This window comes from Delphinus delphis, chromosome 16, assembly GCF_949987515.2.
Source record: "Delphinus delphis chromosome 16, mDelDel1.2, whole genome shotgun sequence".
Taxonomy (NCBI): domain Eukaryota; kingdom Metazoa; phylum Chordata; class Mammalia; order Artiodactyla; family Delphinidae; genus Delphinus; species Delphinus delphis.
The window spans coordinates 32,863,275-32,886,818 of NC_082698.1; the positions used below are offsets into that span (position 1 = coordinate 32,863,275).

The 23,544-nt window shown below is 42.5% G+C and overlaps 1 long non-coding RNA gene across 1 annotated transcript in view; it reads left to right on the forward strand.

Moving 5' to 3' along the window:
• The first annotated feature begins 750 nt into the window (after positions 1-750).
• LOC132439791 (uncharacterized) overlaps positions 751-23,544 on the forward strand; it is a 91,343-nt gene continuing 68,549 nt past the window's right edge. Inside the window, exon 1 of the long non-coding RNA XR_009522418.2 lies at positions 751-861. This is a non-coding gene — a long non-coding RNA (uncharacterized lncRNA). The remainder of the gene's footprint in view (positions 862-23,544) is intronic.

Here is a 23,544-nt window from a genome sequence, read left to right on the forward strand (position 1 = left end):
CCTGGTGGCGCAGTGGTTAAGAATCCGCCTGCCAATGCAGGAGACATGGGTTCGAGCCCTACATATATATAGAGAGAGAGAGAGAGAGAAGCCACCACAATGAGAAAACCGCGCACCGCAAGGAAGAGTAGTGCCTCCTCACCACAACTAAAGAAAGCCTGCACACAGCAACAAAGACCCAACGCTGCCATAAATAAATAAATAAATAATTAATTTTTTTTAAAAAAGCAAGCAGGAAACTTCAGTGCCTTTTATGAGTTAGTTTCTGGAGCAGCATCCCGTTACTTCTTTTCTTTTCATTAGAAGCAAGTCACAAGTGCAGCTCATACTCAAGGCGAGGGTTTCACCTTTTGAAGACAGTGGCAAAGAATTTGTGGACATATTTAATCCACCCTCCATTACCATTGGCAAGACCATACATGAAGCAGCTTATATGATTCTGGGCACTAAAATTTAAGAGAAGCATATAACCCTGCAGTTTTTCTTGATAACACCTATCATTGTTGTCATCTTTTTGTGTGACTATGTACACAATATTTTTCTCTCCTCCTAGATTGTAAGTTTCCTTAGGACAGGAATGTAACCTATTTTTCTCATCACCTTATTCTCAAGGTCTAGTTTACTGCTTGACACAAAGCAAGTGCACAATAAACATTTATTGAATGTTGAAAGAGTTCACTGGACAAAGGTCCAAGGGCACTCTTCATGCCACATGAGGAATAACTGGAGTAAATTGAGACTTAGCCTGAGAAAAGGCTTACTGGGGAACATGAGAGCTCTCTTTGATCCTGCAAAGTAGAAGAGATTCATTATGGATACCACCAAGGGAGAGAGTTGCAATTAACTGGTGGAAGCTCTAAGGTAACAGATTTTTATCTGACTATAAGGAACAACTTTGTAACAACCAGAAATATTTTACAATGGCTAGAGGGCTTAAGGAGGGACTAAGTTGAGTGCCTGCTGAAAGATCACTTGTTGGGAATATTACCAAAAAAAATGAATATATTAGATAGGGTGTGGGATCAGGTGACTTTTATGGAACTCTGAGATTATATGATCTGTGATCTCAGATTTATGCTAGTTTACCTAATTTTAAATGTCAAAACAAGCAAACAATACACTCTCTGCCTGTCCCCTGTGGTAAACATCAGTTGCTTTATTTATCTAGCATGTACCCATTTCTTTTTGAAAATGTATCCTCCCTTTGTTTTGAGGGACTGCTCTACCCACCAACCTTGTGATTTTAATGGGCACTGCTAAGCAGAGTACTCTGCCTCTTGCCTCCAACTAAAGTAGGGATGTGACCCCACAGATCCATCAGAGTGTTACAGGGACTTTTCTATTGGAATCGTCATCTCTGGTGTGAGAGTGGGGAGGATGTGAGCCTGGGAAATGATGGCAGATGTATTGCAGCTTCATGAATGACATGAACCCAGAAGGGAGAAACAGAGATGCAGACGGAGAATGAGATGAACTTCTAGTTCCTGTTGCCAAATGTTTTTGAGTCTCCCTGTCACACCTGCTTTTTCGGCAGTTTGCTTTCCTGAACCAATAAAGTCTCTATTTTTGTCCAGAGACTTTCATATTGCATTTCTGTCACTTGCAATCAAAATCCTGAGCAGCTGCTGCTTCTCTCCTGACTTCTCTATTTCTGTTAATGATACTGTTCATTATCAAGCTGTGAAACCCCCAAGACTTCTTTTCCTTGCCTCTGAGAGTCTTGCCAGTACCACGTGCTGTGAATTCATCCTTCACCAAGTCATGAAGTTGAATGCCTGAAAACACTGCTTTGGACAGTAACTTGCTCCAAAACCTCCAAGAATATATACCTTATTCAAATTCTGCTCAGACTATGGAGTGATAAAATGAAAGTTTTTACAGGATGTCATCAAACTCCTTGCTAATTTTTTTCTAATATATAGTTTCCTCTCCCTTGAATGTCCTACCTACTTCTCGCATGAATCTCACCCCGCCTTCAAAGTTGAGGTTGAATCCCACCTTCTTTGTGAGGCTTTCCTGAGCATCCACCCCAGGTCAAAATAATCTCTCCTCCTTCTGGACTTTTGGAATATTTTGTCTCCTCCAGTCATTTGTCAATTTAATTATATACAAATCTCCTATTATTGCCTTTTGTCTTTATGTCCTATTTTTCCAATTACACTAAGATCTCTGAATATGAGAGTGGTGCCTTATGCATCCTTGCATCCCTACAATTGTTGGTGTAGAACTAACTTGTACAAAATAAGTTTATTCATTCATTTATCAAATATTTATTTGGGTATCTGTGATGTGTCAGGCACTATTCTCAGCTCTGGAGATATAACTGCAAATAAAACAGTTGGAAAAATAATACCTCTATCATCAAAAAGAACACAAATAACAAATGTTGCTGAGGATGTGGAGGAAAGGGAACCCTCGTGCACTGTTGGTGGGAATGTAAATTGGTGCAGCCACTGTGGAGAACAGTATGGAGGTTTCCCAAAAAAGTAAAAATAGAACTACCATATAACCCAGCAATTCCACTCCTGGGTATATATTCAAAGAAAAGGAAAACACTAATTTGAAAAGATACATGCACCCCAATGTCCATAGCAGCATTATTTACAACCGCCAAAATATGGAAGCAACCTAAGTGTCCATCAACAGATGAATGGATAGAGAAGATGTGATAGGACTTCCCTGGTGGTGCAGTGGTTAAGAATCCATCTGCCAACGCAGGGAACACAGGTTTGATCCCTGGTCCAGGAAGATCCCACATGCCACAGTGCATCTAAACCCATGTGCCATAACTACTGATCCTGCATGCCACAACCACTGAAGCCAACATGCCTAGAGCCCGTGCTCTGCAACAAGAGAAGCCACCGCAATGAGAAGCCAGCACACCAAAACCAAGAGTAACCCCCACTTGCTGCAACCAGAGAAAGCCCACACAGTAACAAAGACCCAACACAGCCAAAAATAAATAAATTTATTTTTAAAAAAGATGTGATATATATAAACAATGGAATACTACTCAGCCATAAAAAAGAATGAAATCTTGCCATTTGCAGCAGCACGGATGGACTTGGAGGGCATTATGCTAAATGAAATAAGTCAGACAGAGAAAGACAAATACTGTATGATATCACTTATATGTGGAATCTAAAAAATGCAACAAACTAGTAAATATAACAAAAAAGAAGCATATTCACAGGTATAGACAAAAAAACTAGTGGTTACTAGTGAGGAGAGGGAAGCGGGGAGGAGCAAGATAAGGATAAGGAATTAAGAGGTACAAACTACTATGTATAAACTAAATAAACTACAAGGATATATTGTACAACACAGGGAATATAGCCAATATTTTATAATAAATATAAAGGGAATAAAACTTTTAAAAATTGTGAATCACTATGTTGTACACCTGAAATTTAGATATTGCACATCAGCTATACGTCAGTTAAAAAAAAAAATTCTACCCTTGGCGAGCTTGTATTTTAATAGAACACTAACAGAAAATAAGTTATCAAGGGCAATTATATTAAAAAAATACAGCTATGTTTATTAAGCCATAATGGAAAATTATATATGACATGGAGTATGTTAAACAGTGCTAAGTGTTGTTGACAAACAGAACAGGGATTGAATTGTGTGGTGGAGGATGTTACAAGTGCCCCCAAAATGTGTATTGATTGATTTTCCCCCTCAGATATTTATTTAAATTATTTTCACCAACTTTGCAAATCTGTTTGATGAGGTCACACTTCCCTTACCATAACACCTGTGGAATCTGGACGCTGTTCCTTTTCAAATATTTCCTCTATTCATTTTTCAATTATTTTTTAGAGCTGTAATTAATCATTTCTTTAACATTTTGTAAATGTATTCTTAAAGTTGGCCCTAAGATCTCTAAGAGCAGGGGTTGCAAACCTGAATGCTCCCAGGGCCAGGCTGAGCAAGGGGAACAAAGAGTGGGAGCCTTATTTTGTTGCCAGGCAAGATTTCAGGCCCAGTGTCGCCAGATGTTTCAAGTGAAACCAGAAATCAGATGCTGAAATCTGCCAACTAATCACATTAAAAAAATATATTGTGCAGGCCAAACAGGACAGCTCTCTCTGAGTCTGGCCTACTGGCTTCCTATTTGTAACTTTTGACATGGGGAATATTGCCTACGCTCACCACTTCTGCACTGATCACTCCTGCTTTGGGGGGACACTTGCCTTAATCAAAGGCTAGATTTCATAATATTATTGTGCATGACTCTGGCAGTAACTGTCAGTAACGCATGTGGGGACATACTGGCTGTAATAACTTAAGAGCCAGTGTTTTCTATTAACACATTTCATATTCCTCAGTCCAAGTTTCCTTCTCATAGGATTAAAGAGTCAGAAGGGAGCTTGCAGAAGCAGGGCTGAGGATTGGGGTTGGGGGTGGAGGTGTCCTCTCTTTCAGCCCCTCACCCTTCTTTCCTAGCAGATGCTCGTTCAGGCTCATCCTGAGATTTGCCACAGGTAGGCAGCTCACTGTCCACCAACAATGGGTGGACGTAACACATCAACACAGGCCACTTGCAATTCACATGCAGTGATCCTGACCTTGTTCTTCTCAACAGCACAAAATAAGTCTACTCAGTCAAAATCATAAGGACAAAAAAGTAGAATGTGGTTGCCAGGGGCTGGAGGGAGTGAGGAATGAGGAGTTACCATTTAATGAGTGCACAGTTGTGGTTTGGGAAGATACAGTTCTACAGATGGATAGTGCTGATAATTGCACAGCAATGTGAATGTCCTTATTGCCACAGAACTGTACACTTAAAAATGGTTAAAATGATCAATTTTATGTTATGTATATTTTACCACAATAAAAACAAATGGCTTTTACGAACGAGCAAAATAGACTCCTATCCATGTGTCGGTATTTCAGAGTTCATAACATTTATTTTATTTAAGACCCAGCCTATTATGCTGCTAATACTGCTAAAATAAAATTAAGTCTACTCTCTTTTTCACATGCCATGATGATCTGCAAATGATTGACAAGCAATGCGATACTAGACCTGGGAAAGTAGTTTGGAGTGGTGCCGTGTTCCAGATGCAAGCCAGGAAAACAGGGAAAGGAGAAGCATGGACTGAGGAAGGAGAAAAGAGGAAAGAAGTAAAATAGCTAAGAATGGGAGATGGTAGGAGAATTTAGCCCAGACAGAGGAAGAAAGAGGCATGTAAGAGTTATACTGGGGCACACTTCTTAGATGCAAAGGATGCAAGATAAAGGGAGAGGATAGAGAAGCTGGACTTATTAGGAAGACAGGACAAGGGCTGGGACTCAGATTAAGCAGGGCAACATTGGAGAGATACAACCATGAGAACTGCAACCATGGCAGGCTAGACTAGTGAAGGAAGCCTGTAACTCTAATTCTCTCCTGCGTGCCTCATGGAGCCAAGACGTCCTCATTCTACAGCAAAGTTGCTGTGCATATGTTGGTGGAACATGCCATTATGGGCACCTGGGGTGCCAGAAAGATGTATGGGGACAAGGCTCTAGGTTGAAATCTCAATAGAATAAGACCCCTTAAGAGAGTATACATAAAAGGATATTATAGGAGACTATATAAGGTGTTTGTCAGGGTTCTGGCAGGAAACAGATGGAATGTAATAATTTGTCATGTCAGGGTTAAGAGAATCAACAAGGGACTATTGGTAATAGAATGCCTTTACTACCCTTAAGCCTGAAGGAGCAAGGGAAGGAATGGTGTTAGTGGTTACCAGTAGGAGAGGGGCTGAAAGCATTTCCAACTCCTACACTAAGCCTCAGTTTCCTAATTTTAAAAATAATTATTTATTTCAGACTATCACTGGAAAGAAAAAACAAAGTAAAAATAATTAACATTTGTATAGCACTTGGGACATACCAGACATTGTTTTGAGCACTTTACATATATAAACTCTTTAAAACCTCACAAGAACTCTATGCTGTAGGCTCTATTGTTATCTACATTTTAGAGACAAGGAAAGAGAAATTAGGTTATTTGACTAAAGTCACAGAACTTGTAAATAGCAGAGCCAGTATTGGAATCCTGGTCGTCTAACTCCAGGGTCTGTCTACTTATAAAGCGCTTAGCATTGTAGCACAGGGTAGGCATCCGAAACGTCTCAGCAATACTGTTGATGATTAGGTGCCACAGGAATGCCTAGAAAAGGATGCAAGGGCACATCTGTTTGGTGGCTTGGAGGGTGGTTCTTTTCTAAAGTCTAGTTTAAAAATGGAAGGACTTCCCTGGTAGTCCAGTGGGTAAGATTCCACGCTCCCAACGCAGGGGGCCCAGGTTCAATCCCTTGTCGGGGAACTAGATCCCACATGCATGCTGCAGCTAAGAGTCCTCATGCTGCAACGAAGACCCGGAGCAGCCTAAATAAATAAATATTAAAAAAACAAATGTGCACCTGGAACCCCAAATGAAAAACTGAAGGAGAGGCAGAAGTTCTGGGGTCAATCTGATGACATTTCAAAAGCCACCCCAAGATTCTATTCCTTAGGTCTGTTCTCATTCTTGGGTTTCTGTTTCCCAGTGGCTATACTTCCATCTCTCTGGAGCCAGGGTTTTTTCCCCCTTCTGTAAGGGAGCAGGACCCTATGGGGCCTTCCCGGACAAACCCCTGCTCCCGTGTCCTGTGCTTTAGCTCCTCTCTGAAGTACCTAGGTAACAGTATCTGATGCACATTTCCTGAGTTGTTTTACAGATGCTAAAACCACCACTAAATGATGACCATGAGCACGCAGCCCCCAGACCTACTGGAGCCTGAGGATTGATAATGTGACACTGCCCTGTTACCTCACCACTCATCATCAACCAATCAGAGAATTGTCCGTGAGCTGATCACAAACCCTGTGGCTGCCCTCCCTCACCTGGCTTTTAAAAATGCTTTCCTGAAACCAATCAGGGAGTTGGAGTGTTTTGAGGACTAGCTGCCCTGGACTCCTTGCTTGGTGCATGGCGCTTTCCTTCACCACAACCCGGCGTCAGTAGATTGGCTTTACTGTGTGCAGGAGAGCAGACCCAAGTCTGGCTTGGTAACACTTCCTCCACCAAGCTTCCCCTTTGTAGAACAGAGAACATGAGAACATTTCCTTTTTTTTTTTTTAATTTGTCAAAACATTTCAAGCATTTAATATCAAATTTGGCCAGTAGGTGTCAGCATCTATCACAAAATGGGTGATTGCTTACGCCATCTTTACATTTAAACTCAAAGATGAATTTTTTTTTTTAAGTTTTATTTACTTTTGGCTGCGTTGGGTCTTCATTACTGCACGCGGGCTTTTCTCTAGTTGCGGCGAGCGGAGGCTACCCTTTGTTGCGGTGCGCGGGCTTCTCGTTGTGGTGCCTTCTCTTGTTGTGGAGCACAGGCTCTAGGTGTGTGGGATCCAGTAGTTGTGACTTGCAGGCTCTAGAGCACAAGCTCAGTAGTTGCTCTGCGCCATGTGGGATCTTCCCAGACCAGGACTCGAACCCGTGTCCCCTGCATTGGCAGGCTGATTCTTAACCACTGCACCACCAGGGAAGTCCCAAAGATTAAATTATGTAAAACCGATTTCCTACTTTATTAATGTTTAGAAGGCTGTAATTCCATTTCCAGACTTCCATTTTGCTGGATATATGTACAGAAATTACTTTTTTTTTTTTTTTTTTTTTTTATGGTACACGGGCCTCTCAGTGCGGCGGCCTCTCCCGCCGCGGAGCACAGGCTCCGGACGCGCAGGCTCAGCGGCCATGGCTCACGGGCCCAGCCGCTCCGCGGCACGTGGGATCCTCCCGGACCGGGGCACGAACCCGTGTCCTCTGTATCGGCAGGCGGACTCTCAACCACTGCGCCACCAGGGAAGCCCCAGAACTTACATTTTAAACGTTAAAAAATGTAAGGAAAAGTTTGAAGATAAAAGCTGCCTGCTTGATGAAAAGATTAATAATTTTCATGTAAGATCATCAATTCATTGGTCCATCAGTCATTTATTGACTACCGTAATCTGTAATAAAGAAGAAGCAAGGGCTTCCCTGGTGGCGCAGTGGTTGAGAATCTGCCTGCCAATGCAGGGGAGACGGGTTCGAGCCCTGGTCTGGGAAGGTCCCACATGCCGCGGAGCAACTAGGCCCGTGTGCCACACTACTGAGCCTGCGCGTCTGGAGCTTGTGCTCCCCAGCAAGAGAGGCCGAGACAGTGAGAGGCCCACACACCGCGATGAAGAGTGGCCCCCACTCACCGCAACTAGAGAAAGCCCTCGCATAGAAACGAAGACCCAACACAGCCAAAAATAAACAAACAAATAAATAAATTTTAAAAAATACAATTAAAAAAAAAAAACAAGACTCTTGTAGCATAGGATCCTGCAAGCTATAGGATACTGAAGTTTCAAATGATGTATTTTGGCTACTGGTGCCCCTTTTGGTAGATGTTTGCCTTAGTTCTGGTGTTTGCTCCTGCCCCAATCTATAAGTATTTTGCACAACATACCAAGTGTGCCCTATTTAAGAAAATGGAGCATATGAAAATCTGGATCATTGGACTAAAACATCCATTGAGCACCTATTTTCTGTTCCTTGATGACACCTTGGGCAGATCCCAAAGCTTCCTATTCACACTCAGGTATTAAAAAGCCAAGCTGGGTCCAGCCCAATGAGAAGCTTCAGTTTCATATCCAACTCAATGCTCCGTCCCTCCTCCCCAGCTTGGGTATGACCAAGGGGGCTTGCAAGGGGTAGGGGACATGTCTACTATAGGGGAGCAAAATATGTCATTCCAAAATGTGTCTCTTTGGCAAGCAGATTATTTAGAGCTGAAAACAATCAAGGCTCAAAAGACTAAAACAAACAAACAACAACAAAAACACACCTTTGATCTTTCCCCTAACTGCGTAAAAGAATTTAGATAGAGGACCTGTTCCAGGCAAGGAGCTATCACCATAGATCATTACAGTATGAACTAGGTATGAGATATTTATTGTAGGAACTATGGTTGTAGATAGGGAGGAACGGAGCAGTCTGTTAAAATTCCTCTCTATGTCCCACTGTTTCTGCATAGCCAAGCAAATTTTTTTTAATTAAATTTTTTTTCAAGCAAACATTTTTTTACTGAATATTTATTTTTACATCTTCATGTCAATTGCCTTCCTCCCCTTTGAAGTCCCAAACCACTTTTGTGTATCCCCTTTTGTCTTTAGCTGAATATGAGTGTTTCAGCCATTTTGGTGAGTTAGTTTTCCTGGGTCTCTCCCATGTATACACGTTATTAAACTTTTGTTTGATTATCTCCCGTTACGCTGTCTCATGTCAATTTAATTCTTAGACCAGCCAGAAGAACCTAGACAGGTAGAGGATAATTTTTTCCTCCACAACACTACTCTCACTCCTTCCCACTCTGCTTCTGCATCCACCAGAATTGGAGAAGGCAGAGGAGGGACTAAAGAGAGAAAATAAAAACCTCTGTAGCAAAAGAGGCCCTGCAGAGTCTCTGTACTGCATAGATGCTGCACATCTCATCAGCCAGAACTTAGCACATCTAGGTGCAGGGGAGGATGGGAAATGTAGTCTCTATTCTGAATGACCACGCACCCAAGGTTAGGGGATGTTTTCCAGCATAACATTTTCTAACCATCACCCTCAGCCCCTTCTGGGCTGCGGGTCCTCTCACCGGCAGGCAGCTGCCTATTAACGGTACCAATGAGAAGGCTTAAGTTCTGCTAAATTTGTGGAATCAAGTGCCTCACAGGAAATACAAACATCCTTGCTTGAGAAGCTTCCGCATCCCTCCTGTAGGGTACTTCTACTACTCTGGGAATATTTTTACTCTTAATTTAGGCTTTAGGGAATGATGACATAAAAGTAGCAGGACCTCTTGGATTCCTCCTAGTTCTATGAATGTACCTAGCACCTATTTCCCTCAGCTTTAGGGCTTTATGCACAATCCCAAGACAACACGGAAAGTTCCATTCAATATCCTGTGACCCAAGGTCCTGTAAGAAAATATCAGATATGGAAATAAAGACCAGCCAAGTGAGAAAAGCAAAGGCTCTTTAGTCAGAGCTTGCCATAGCAAGGGAGTCAGCCATTGTCACTTGTGTTTTGGCAGAAACTCAAAGGCAGGCAGAGGAGTGGGAAAGCTTTTTAGGGGGAAAAAGGAAGACTTCAGGTATGCTCTAATTGAAGGATGTTGACACGAGGAAGCTGTAGGCTGCCTACCCAGAAGTAGAACGTCCTGTGTGACTAGTTAAGGGCAGATATTTGGTTTTCTCTGATAGCTCCTAAATTAGAATTTATCTTTCTCTGATAGATTCCTAGTTGGATAAAAATTAGGAAAGTTGTCAGTTATTAAAATCAAGTTCTGGCCATTTGGGGCCGATTCTGACAGAGGTTATTGTTTAGCTTCCTGGATTGTCATCAGAGAAAGCAAACTGGCTTCTTGCAAGTCTGCCTTATAGCAGGCTGGCTTCTTACACTGCTTATTGTAGATAAGGGGTTGGTTTCCTGAGCAGATTGCTGCAGATCATTCTATTTTTATATATGGTCAGGCTGCTATCTGTATATTTGGTCCCTCAGTAGCAAGAAGTAAGCTTGGTTTTGCTTTATCAACTATCGTAGTACCTCATATTTATACCATGTTTTACATGTTATAAAGTACATTAATATGTATCTCCAAGACTAATAAGTGTAAAAGGTCTGTGGGACAATGTTATCTTCACTGTAAAGCTGAGAAATGTGCTCAGAAAGGTCAAATGACTTTCCACAATCACAAAGCTGTTAAGGAGATAAGTAGCATTGTAAGCAGATAGGGTAAGGAGTCCCCAGAGAAAGAAAACCAGGCATGGCTTTCTTGACATAAGAGAAGCCATTTTGGGCCTAAGCCATTTTGTGATCTAAGGCTGGCCACACTGCTTGCCCTTGAACAGGTCCCAGTAATTAATGATCTTAAGGGAACAAAAGAATTCGAAAGCCAATGACTGTTATCAGGCAAGAGAAGAAACAATAGCAAAGATAATATATCAGTTGTAAAGACTCCCAGTTCTGTTTCAGTGGTAAAGATTAGCCTGAAGTCCTCAAACAACAGATCGGCTGGAACCTAAGGGATGATGATGTTGACCTTTTCTGGCCCTGGTGACTTCAATCAACTAAAGCTTGGACTCTGTTGACCACCCAAGCTCCTTCAGTAATATGCATATACCCTTAGTTTGAAACTTCCCCAATTTTGCTATCTGGGGAGACACTGATTTGGGAAAGGTCCCCGGTGTTGTCCTTACTTCTTGCAAGTGATAAATCCTTCCTTCTCCTGCTCTTTGGCTTGGTTGTGTCTTTTGGCTCAACACCCACTAAGAGACAAACACTGTTTTTCAGTTAACAACATGGTGACCATTTTCCTAAGACTGTCTCAGTTCTTTTGTCCTGACATCCTATACAGTTAGCAGTCCCTTTTACTCTTAAAAGTACCCTGATTTGAACAATAAATCATCTGACTATATTATCCTACCCAGCTGGGACTTGAACACACGACCTCTGAGTTCCATAACCACTGCTCTGTTCACCAGGTTTTATTAACCCCAGCCTCCCTAGTCACAGTCTCTCCCACCTCCAGGCCTTTGCCAAGGCCACTGAGTAGACTCCAGTCCAGTGATTTGTATAAACAAAAGTTCTTTTGAAATCTGCCGCATTGCCCACTGGTTGATAAAGGTCAATCACAAAAAGCTTCTATTAAGAGATAATTAGCAAAATGAAAATAGAAATGTGAAAATAAGACTTGGCATTTAGTAGTTTAATATCCCTAAAACAACCGTCTGCAGCAGCTTGAATGTTTGTAATAAATGGGAGGGAAGGAGGCTGTGCATTGGTGTCGATGTTTAACATCTCACTCAGGTCAAGCTTTACTAAACTGAGGCCTCTGGATTTTAAAATCTCATTGAATCCTTTAAAATAACAAAAATTGGAAATTCCCTGGAGGTCCAGTGGTTAGGATTCTGTGCTTTCACTGCTTAGGGCCTGGGTTCAGTCCCTGGTCAGGGAACTAAGATCACACAAGTTGTGGGGTGGGGTCAAAAAAAAAAAAAATTGTGTAAATGAACTGGTTACAAACTCATTCAAGATTATTTCCCTTTAACAGTACTTGGAGCGGAAAGTCAGCTAATTCAGTTAATTAATTCTTCCTTTCTTAAGCTGAATGTCTGATTGCCTTAAGCAACCCTACAGAGAGGCTTTTTTCCCCTGGAACAAGAAGCTGGCTGCATAGTTTATGTTAATGCAAACCAGCAGGTGGCAAGCAACTGCTCTTTGGAATGAAGGCATTTGGCCACTTTGAGACTATTGTGATGCAATAGTGTCTGGATTTGAGAAAAAGGAACCGCTGAAGCAAGAAATAAATTGGTCACCCTGTGATACCTTTGTGCTCTTTGGGTTCTCCAGCCCGACAAAGCCCTCAGCCAACCTCCCTCTCCAAATTCTCCTCTCTGCTGTGATCCTTGAATTAGCAAGGATCCTTTAAATTGGTGTTAAACCACCCCTACTCCCAAAACTTTTCATAAATCATTCAATGCAGAAATTATTCACAGCAGGACATGAACCTCTCTTGAGCTCAGCTTTAATCTTACATCACTGTTGGAATTGCAAGAGACAATCTGGTCCATTCTCCTAATGTCTGGCAAGGAAGCTCGTAAAGGTGGTATGCGCATTCTATTGAGTTTATCTGGGTCTCTATGGATGAGATGAGGGTCAGAGTTGGGATGTTCTGAAACTTCATTTGGGTGTCCCTTGTTTGGACCTTGGGACACATTTTCTTCTGGAAACATACTTGTTTAAATGTTTACTGGGTTCTCAGGCCAGTTAAAAACCCGTGTCACTGTTATAATTGTAGGAGGGCAAAATTTGCCACGCCAAAGACATGTGTCTCTTTAGCAGGTGGATTATTTTAGGCTGGTTATTTTTAAGTTAAAAGAAGCCTCAGGTAGTCTTTCTTTTTTACCTCCCCCTTAACTGCCTAAATTAATTTAGATAAAGGGCCTGGTCCAGGAAGAGCACTCTCACCAGAGATATCTGCAAAGAATGTGGGCTGGGCGTGGTAGGGAAAACTTGGAGGGCCTACAGACCAAAGTCCTTCCTGTGTCCATTGTCTCTGCAAAGCAGAGCAAACCTTTGTTTACGAAACATTTGTTTTCTCAGCTCCAGGTTAATTGCCTTCCTCCCCTCTGAAGTTCCAAACTCTTACCCACGTCTCTCAGATGGTGTCAATCAAAAACTAATGCAAGGACTTCCCCTGTGGTCCAGTGGCTAAGACTCTGCGCGCCTAATGCAGGGGGCCCGGGTTCAATCCCTGGTCAGGGAACTAGATCCCACATGCTGCAACTAAGAGTTCACGTGCCACAACTAAAAAAAGATTCTGCGTGCCCCAACTAAAAGATCCCGCATGCCGCAACGAAGATCCCACACTCAGGAATCCCGCGTGCCACAACTAAGATCCAGTACAGCCAAATTAAACAAAAACAAAAACTAATGCAGGTGGCTGCAACTAAGAAAAGATTTTATTTGGGTTCTTAAGAATTGCAATTCAGCAGATACAGATAGGGTAATCCCCAAAATGTCACCAAGTCCAACCTCGTACCTCTCCCCGCCTGAGACAGGCCAATGAATCGAGAGCCGAGCTGTTGGGGCAAGGAATAGCCACTTCATCCAGAAAGCCAGCAGACCAAGAACATGGTGGACCTAACGCCGTAAAGAACCATCTCACCCAGGTTTGGTTGCTAGTTTCTTTTATGGAACTAAGAGGGGGAGCTGAAAAGGTAGAGTAAAAAAGGCGATAAGTTGCTGTAAATATTTCCTGGTTCCGGCCAGACTCTGGAAAGTATGTGTTAAATTCTTCTTTCTGGCAGCCGTTCACAGGTGACCTGGTTAGGATGTTTCCTGTGAACTAAACAAAGGTATTTTAAGTTAAGGCTCAGGCATGGGAGGCAGAGTTCCTGGAGATGGGCCATTATGTGTACTTTAAGCTATAGGCAACAACTCTATTTTTTATTTATTTATTTTTTAAATTATTTTTGGTTGCGTTGGGTCTTTGTTGCTGCGCATGGGCTTTCTTTTAGTTGCGGCAAGCGGGGGCTACTCTTCGTTGTGGTGCGCAGGCTTCTCATTGCGGTGGCTTCTCTTGTTGCGTAGTACGGGCTCTAGGCGCACAGGCTCAGTAGTTGTGGCGTGTGGACTTCAGTAGTTGTGGCACGCAGGCTCTAGAGCACAGGCTCAGTAGTTGTGGGCACGGGCTTAGTTGCTCTGCAGCAGTGGGATCTTCCCGGACCAGGGCTCGAACCCGTGTCCCCTGAATTGGCAGGCGAATTCTTAACCACTGTGCCACCAAGGAAGCCCCTACGCAACAACTCTTTAGTGATTAACTTGTAGCAAAAGCAATAGAATACAAAGGTTAAAGTACAAGTAACAGATCCAGTATGGAGTCAGATTTGTTCTTACCTATCACAAAAAGAGTATTCTGGGGAAGAGAATGAGTACGGGGCTTATAAAGACAAAAATCCACAAGGCTGTTAAAGTTGCTTGGTGATAATTGTGATTCTGACACAATTCAGAAAATATTTGTCCTTAAGTAATCACAAGTTGTTTAATGGTAGGGGTCCAATAAGTAGATAGACTGTCACAGTTATTTTAGGATAAGGGTCTGATAAGTATCTTGAGTTTCTAGCAGATGTTCTGGATACTTTCATTAGGATAATAAGCAGTCAAAAGGTCAGATTCCTCCCAGGCTGAAACACGTGCATAGGTCACACTTCTTCAGTAGCCTTCCAGCTCCATTGTAGACGGCTCTTTTAACGATACTGACTCCATTTTGATTTTCCTTTCACTCTGCCATATAGGCTTCAATCGCCTAGTGTGTCCTTGGTCTCTTTTTTTTTTTTTGGTAGGGCCCCCATAAATGTGTGATGGAATTTGATTTTCTCCTGTTATTCTGTCTCATGTCAATTCTTAGACCAGCTGAAGAACCTAGAAAGGGTGGAAGGAAATTCTTCCCTTCCCCAACACAATCCTTGAAGCAGCCCAGGCCCTCCTAAAACTTGAGTGCTGGGCCTGACACAGGTTCCTAAGCTTTTCTGAAAGCTAAGGCTTGAGGTCTATGGGGAACTTTAAATGAGCTAGGCTGTAGGGAAAGAGGCTTAGGCTGATGGAGGAGCCAAGATTGGGGCATCGCCAGGAGGCTTAGGGGAAGACTAGAAGAGAAGGTGTCTGTGGGGGAGCTTTGGCCATTGTGGATGGGAGATGGGGAGAAAGGGAGTTTTCAGGGATGGAAAGAGTCCATAATGAGCTCAAGGGAGGCCAGTGATGGAGGAGGAACAAAGGTTATTTTACAAGCAGTTCCTTCATAAATTAGGTAATCTGATAAGTTGTGAAATGCCTGTATGAAATTGGGGTAGTGTTTTGGAAGGGGTTCTCTTTTTTATAGCAAAAGAGATGCCAGGAACTCCCCTACTCTCCTCTAGAGTAAATCACTGGATTACATCAGTGTATCAATTGAAGGCAGCCTTCTCACAAGATAGCTATGGGTCCCCAAGGTGGCTGATGCCAGATGCCAGTCTTCTACAGGTTGACTTCCCCCAGGAGGTGCCTGGATATGTGAGCTGAAAGCACTGAGCATCAGCTCTCTTGGAATCCCAGGTGTGGGGCATCCTCGGCTGAGCTGGGCTCTGCCTCCAGGACCTCCTGAAGTCTTGGTTGAGATCTGGAACACATTGACATCATGGCAGTGAGAGGCCAGCATGACCCCTTGGACTTTATAACACCTATTTTCAATGCTGATGCCCTTGACAGTGAAAAGCCATAGCTTGCTGGACTCACTAGATTCTGGGATGGTTTTAACATATAAATTTTATTATTGTTCAGGAATGGGGAGGCCAACAGATCAGGAGAGGATTGCTGATGAAATGATTATTACTCACAGTTCCCAAGAGGAGTGGGGGTGGCTTACCATAGTGGTGGGGAAGTACCAGCATTGGTTAGAAGAAAAATGAACTTGAGAAAAATATGGGCAAGAGGCTTTATTGTGGTTTCTGTGGAAAGAAATAGACAAGGCAGTGTAAGCAGGCTGAGGACTGGCTACTTGAATAATTTCAATGGTCTCTGGGTGTTCTGTAGTTGTCTAGTACTGGCCCTGGGGTGATTAGGGCAGGGGAATAGTGGCCCTGAGGATGAGAGCCTGATAGAGTAGGTGGGAGGGGGTAGGCTCTGGATTGGTTAGTTGGCATATGAAAAGTACTAATCCCAGCTAGTCTTTACTATCTCTAGGAATTGGCTAGCCCTTGGAGGGGCAGCCATCCAGGATCAGCAAGGTCCCAAGATGTCAAAGCATTGGAAATGAAAATAAAAAAGCATGATTAGAGTGTGGAAGCTACATGGGCTTCCTTTTTGGCTGAAGTGAGATGCCCCCACCCCTACTCACCACTCTCCGCCATGGTTCTTAGATAATTTAGGGTAGGAGATACTGTGCTTCTTGATAGTAAGGCAGATGGGGCCTCAAGCAAATAATTAGAAAAGTGGTAGAGATGTGATCATGTTTGATCTCCAGATTTGTGAAGCATTCCATGCTAGTTATAGTAGGGAGAACTCAGTTGATTAGGCTCAAATATACAGAAGGAATTTTAAACAACTTCTATTTTAAAACGTCTCTGCAGCTCTCATTATCCTAATAAAATGAAAGCAAAAGGGAAATGGATGAATATTTAACTCAATTTAAAATGTATTAGCCTGGGCAGACATAGGGTTCTTTGGATAATTCTTCAGACGCTGCACGCTTTCAAAGATCTACAACTGATGGGGCTCAAACACTGCAATAAACATATGAAGGCTATCAGAATATGCCATTCCAAAATATGTCTCTCTAGGATGTGGATTATCTTGAGCTAAAGGCCATTGAGAACCAGCATACAAGGAAGAGCTCTTTACTTCCCTTTAACTGCCTAAAAATAGAGTATAAATTTCTTCTTTTGTAAAGGAAATCTACATTTGTATATATATTCCATATAAAGATGTCTCCATACCAGGAAGAGAGCGACTCCCAGAGACAACTCTTATTACCTGAGAGACTCTTATCTGCATAACATCCGTCAGAAGCACAGCGAAGGAGTGATTAGCCCTAGCTCTCCCCTGAGTGAAGTAGCCCCCTACTCTACCACCAGTAGGACCCAGAAGCATGTAGAATAGTTGAGACACAACGCTTATTACAGGAAAAAACACCAAGAATGAAATGTGAAGGGAGAAGCAAGGCCAGATCTTGGAGAACAAAGGTGGGGCAGGTTGGGGAAGTGGTTCAGAACTCCATTTCTGAATGCAGGGGGAGCCCTGAGATGCTGTTTTCAGTCAGCCTTTGGGACATGCTTTAAGGATGTGTTTGATGGTTGACAGTGACTGATTAGGGCTAGACATGGCCAAACCCCTCAAAATCTTATTCTAGAAAAAATCTTCTAGAAAAATACTGTCAATAACAGAAAATGTGTAGTGATAGCAAGTTTTAATTGAAAACCTAAGGTCCAAGGCCTGGTAGAACTGGGCTGGAGGGAATTAACAGGAATAATAATCCCATCAGAATATTTATTGAGAGTTTACTAAACTTGACATACATAATTTCATTCAACCCTCAACCAAGTCTAAGAAGTAGTTATGATGATCTCCTTTTATAGATGGGAAATCGAGGCTTAAAACTATGAAAGACAAAATGTAGTGGACAATTAAGGATCTCGTTTTACCCAGGCTACTGCAATAGGGAGAAGGTTCATTAACACGGATGATCTCAATAAAGGGAAGGGGCCTGGAGTTTTATAGAAGCAGATAAATAAGGGAATGCCTCTTGGGAATCCTGGAAAGGGTGGAGATAGGTCTTGGAAGCTGCAAGGTCAGGTTGTCCTGTCTGAGATAGCCATTTCCTGGAATACAAAAAGGTGGAGGGATTTTGGAGTACCAAGAGATGGCGGGGGACTTCTTAACCCTCCATGTTTTCTCAGGGCTCAGGTAAAATTCAGTGCTCTCAAAGGTTGAGAAACATATTCAAAGTCAATCAGCCTGTAAGTGGCTCAGCTGGATTCAGACCCAGTCTGACAGGTAAAATCTGTTCTCAATTTGTGGCCAGAACATCAGTTAATGTAAATAGAAAGAGAGAGAGGGAGAGAGAGAGAAAGAGAGAGAGATTGAGTAGCATTCAGCCAGGAAAAGCCAGGCCAGGAAAGATTCCAGAGAGCAAGAAACAGCCCCAGTTATCCCATGAGCCTGGATGTTCTAATTAACTAGCTCTAGGATCAGTCTTTGAGGAATCCCACAAACCAGGGTCCAGGATGAGGGTCCCAGGTTGGGAAAGTGGGAACAAAGTCCCAGGCTTCCTATAGGCAAGAAGAACAATCAGAAACTGTCCAAGACCCCGAGATGGAGGCTGTCTCCGTTCTCCTTTCACCTTAGATACTCCTCTGGGCTTGTGCAGACATTGGGGCATATATGCAGGGGCCAGAGAGAGGCCTCTTCCCCTTCCGAGGAGCTCTTCAGGTGATCCTCGCAGCTAACTGGCAGAGCAGCTAGGCTGCTTCACATTAATTAGCCATCATTCTCATGCACTCATTAAGCAAGTTCAAGGAACTGTATCGCTTTGTTGACTGAAGGGTAACATGAAAATGAGTTTTTTACACTTGTGCAGCTTAATAATCAAAAGTCAGAGAGGTAGTTCTGTGCTTTCTCACTTGCGGGGCCTCAGATAAACTTTCCCTAGGGCTGCTAAAGCCAGTACCGTCTCATTTAATACATACCGATTGAGCACCTTCAGTGTGCTAGCCACACGGATGCAAGCTATTCAGTGATTAAAACAGAAAATGTCCTTCCTTTTCTGGTGCTTACAAGCTAATGAAAGAGATAATGAACACAATTAAATAAGTAAATTATGGAGAATGATAAAACATGATATGAGCTTTAGAGCAAGGTGAAGGGACTGGGAACTGCTGGGGGTGGGCTTTGCATTTTAGATAGGGTGTTTGGTTGAGAAGTACATGTGTGAGCCTTGCAGATGTAGGGGGAAGGATGCTTTGGACAGAGGGAGGTGCAAGTGTGTTAGGTGTGTTCACAGAACAGCAAAAAGGTCTGGTTGGCGCAAAGGAAGGAAGTATGAAATAAAATTCATATTTTCTAGCAAGACAAGAAAAATTTAAGCCTAAAATTTTTTTCTCTGCCCTTTCGCCTCCCCTCCCGCCTCTACTGTGCATTGTGTATCTGCATTATGCCTGGACCAAACCTCCCCCAACAGCAGAAATACCTGCTCAGCCATAAAGAACAACATTCTCCTAGCACCAACAGGACAACTTCTTAAAAGATAACATTCCTTCTTGATCTTATAAGGGGTCACGATGACCCACCACGTTGTACTTACAGATCTGGGTGTGCAAACTATCTATGTCATTTAACATACAGCCCTCTGTCTCAAAAACCTGTATAACTGTGCTTTGACCTCTAATGGATGGATGGGTGGGACAAGTCTGAATTATGATGTAAAGTTTGAATTAGTGTTCCTAGAAGTTAGCAAAAATTGGGGAAATATTAAAATGCATCTTTACTCAATAATTCGACAGTGAACAAAACCCTAGGAGGCAGAAATTATCTGTCTGCAGTTGAAAGGATAAAGGAGGAGGAATGTGGAAGAGGCAAAGAAGGCAATAATCCACCTGAATTATTACCAGGTGCACTAACATCCCCTCCTTTGGCTCCTGGGCTCACTAGGAAGCTCACTCCCAGTCTCTGGAACTGCCAGGCGTCATGGCCAAACCTGCTGGTGCGGGGAAGGTTGGGGGGAATGGGAGGTTGTGCCAGGAAGGCTTCTCAGAGGAGATGAAGTTTTTTTCTTTTTTTTTTTTTATAAATTTATTTATTTATTTATTTTTGGTTGCATTGGGTCTTCATTGCTGTGCATGGGCTTTCTCTAGTTGCGGTGAGCAGGGGCTACTCTTTGTTGCAGTGTGCGGGCTTCTCATTGCGGTGGCTTCTCTTGTTGTGGAGCACAGGCTCTAGGCGCACGGGCTTCACTAGTTGTGGCACGTGGGCTCAGTAGTTGTGGCTCATGGGCTCTAGAGCACAGGCTCAGTAGTTGTGGCACACGGGCTTCACTAGTTGTGGCACGTGGGCTCAGTAGTTGTGGCTCATGGGCTCTAGAGCACAGGCTCAGTAGTTGTGGCCCACGGGCTTCATTGCTCCACGGCATGTGGGATCTTCCCGGACCAGGGCTCGAACCCGTGTCCCCTGCATTGGCAGGCGGATTCTTAACCACTACACTACCAGGGAAGCCCTCTTTTATTTTTTTGAGATATAATTCACCTACAGTGATATGCACCGAGTTTAAGTTATGGTTCATTGGGTTTTGACAGAAAAGGTGAAATTTTGACTTGAGTCTTGGAAGGCTAAGGGTCAGGAGTACAGAGCACGTGCAAAGCCACAGAGAGCTAAGAGGGCATTCAGTTCCTGGTGGTGGTAGTTTGTACCAAGAATAACATGTTGCTTAGGTACGACCAATAGATAAGGCTGGAGAAAAGTCCACACATGTACATGCAAGAACTAGAAACTAGTTTACAGTTCAGAGTTTTATTGCTATTGTTGGGACCCAGGGTCAGCCACCCCAAAATGTGCCTCAATGGCACATTGATTATTTTGAATGAAAGTTACTTAAGAAATGGTCGGTGCAAGAGGGACATGCTACTCCTCCTCTCTGCCGCCCTAAAAGCAGGAAATAAATCTCTCACGTGAAAGGCGCCCTCCCTGCATCTGGAGGTAGAAGGACACCCTTAAGGAATTTGGGGCTGAGAAGCCCAGATAAATAAACCTTGTTACCTTAATTTACTCCCTAAGCCCAAACTCTGTTTAGATTCTTCTCTAATTGAGCACCCAAAACCCAATGTTTCTTTGTCCTGTCAATTCCTCATAAATTTGTTTATTTGTCTAAAAAGTATAAAAAGCTGCCTGTTTTGGCCACTTCTTAGGTCCCATTTCTCTGAGACCTCTGGGCACAGGATTAAAATCTGTTTCTTTTGCTCCTGTTCATCTGTCTGTTAATTTTATTATTAGCCCAGCCACAAGAACTCAAGAGGGATCGAGGAGGAAATTTCTCCCTCCCTGACACCATTTTTGTGTGTAAAACCTTAACTCCCAATAGCAAGACCTCTGCCTTCTGCTTTCTCTTTGGAATTCTTTGACCCCTTCCATTTCATACGGTGCCACATCCACACAGCTGCAGGTGGTGTTGCTGAATTCCCACAAATGCAGGCTACTACATTACCCCCTACGTATTCAGCCAGCTGGCTTCCCAGCCAGTTTCTGACAGTGCAGAGTCATTTATTCTTCGGGAAGTAACTATGCATATCAGCTGATCTGGGATTGCTATTTTTGGTTGTGAATAAGGACATCATTCAAGAGTTATGAGAAAGGACAAGATTTCTACAATATAAACACACCAGCCCCTCAGTGGAAGAGACATCCCAAACATAGTGAGAGCTGAGAAACTAATTGACCATGGTTCAGTTACTCAATACATATGAGTGCTTTCTATCTGCCTGGTGTGCCCCTACTTGCTTCCCAACTTCACTCAAATGGCGTCTCTCCTTGAGGCCTTTTCCGGCCTCCTCCTCCCGTGCACAGATTTCCCATGTACCCTTCTCTGCTTAGCTTTCTCCTTAGCACCCATCACAATCTAGCAAGAGCACACATTTTACTTATTCATTGTCTGTCTTCACCACTAAAATACAAGCTCCAAGAAGGCAGGTGTCTCTGTTTACTGCTATTTCTGCAGTATCTAGACCATAGCAGGCACTTAAAAGTATTTGTTGAATGAATGAGTTGTGCTAAGTTCTGTAAGCAGCAGAGGCTCTGAAATTGATGCACATTATCTAGTGATAGACAAAGACCCACAACTCAAATAACATTAGAAGGAAAGGAATGAAAAACAAATGAACAAAGGCAAACGTTTTAACATCAATAGTAGAAACCTAAATAGCCTGCTTTAAGCTAGTTAATCATCTAAGAAATTTGACAACCTCAACCAAATTCCTGAACATTTCTTTAAAAGGCACAGATAATTTAGCTGTCTCCTTCTTAAACGCAGGGCGTAATTATAGATGCATAGACTTTGGAAGGGTAAAGGATGTACAGGTCCTATTTGCCTATTTTTAGAAAAATTCTGCTCTTTGGAGAGTCAAAGAAATGACCTTTTGTGACATTCAAAACAGGAGAATTAGACCTAGAGATGCAGATAAGTAAAATTTTGAATATTATAATCTTATATGTTAGGAAGTGGTATGCAACTTCACTGACACCTGGGAGCTTTTATGATTCTACTTTCCAGGTCTTTTATCCTTGACTGAGCTCTGACTTCTTAGTGATTAATTGAATTTGATTTCTTCTCCACGTAAATTTTAACAAAATACTTCATTGAACATGCAGATTGTGGCAAGTTTTATTTAGTTTTAAAAATGAGTTTTTATTCATTAGAAAGACTCATTAAAGTCTACTTTTTCTGAGATAAAATTTAAGAGAAATACATGCATCTATCTAAAGATTTTTTTTCATGCTAAAGGCTTTCAAATGTAATGTTCATGAGTAATTATTACCTGTCACCTCTTGAATTTCTGTTGGGTATAGGCTGACTTGCTGATTTTCCCCTAAATGTCAAATCATAAAACCCTGTGCAACAATTTGGTAAAGACTTTGCAATGCTCAACCTTTGTCTTTTTCTCCACAGAACTTGTCAATGGCTTTTCAAATGTAGTTCAGAATTAACAAGACAGTCCACGTGAGCCCCAAGGAACAGTGCAAACTAAGGGTCCCTATGGCATAGATACTTCTATCATCATAGCATTTGTGCTTACATTTCTGTTATGGATTAACAAATATTCATCATGTTCAATGAAAAAAATGTAAGTTCATTCATCCATTCAACAACCATTTTATGGCGTACTTAAGGAATGCTAGGCGAGGGATTACAGCTGTGGACAAAACTGACAGACTCAGTTCTCATAGAATTTACATTCTCGTGAAGGCAAAGATAGCAAACAAGTAAATAAGTAAAAAGCAGCATAATTCTAAATATATGAGCAACACACTAAACAAGATGAAACAGTGTAATGTGATGGAGAGTGTCAGAGTAGGGAGGGAGCAATTTTAAAACTAGTGCTTAGCAGGACTTCCCTGGTGGTCCAGTGGTTAAGGCTCTGTGCTCCCAATGCAGGGGGCCCGGGTTCGATCCCTGGTAAGGGAACTAGATCCCACATGCCGCAACTAAGATCCCGCATGCTGCAACTAAAAGATCCCGCATGCCACAGCAAAGATCCCAAGTGCCACAACTAAGACCCGGCACAGCCAAATAAATAAATAAATGTTAAGAAAATTAAAAATAAAATAGGTGCTTAGGCGTGGCTTCTTTGTGGAGGTGACAGTGTGAGCTGAGACTTGCAATAACGTTGGTCTAGAAAGATGGGTTGAGAAGATGAACTGTCCCTCTTAGCATACCAAGGCTGGTAAATTACTATCAATGA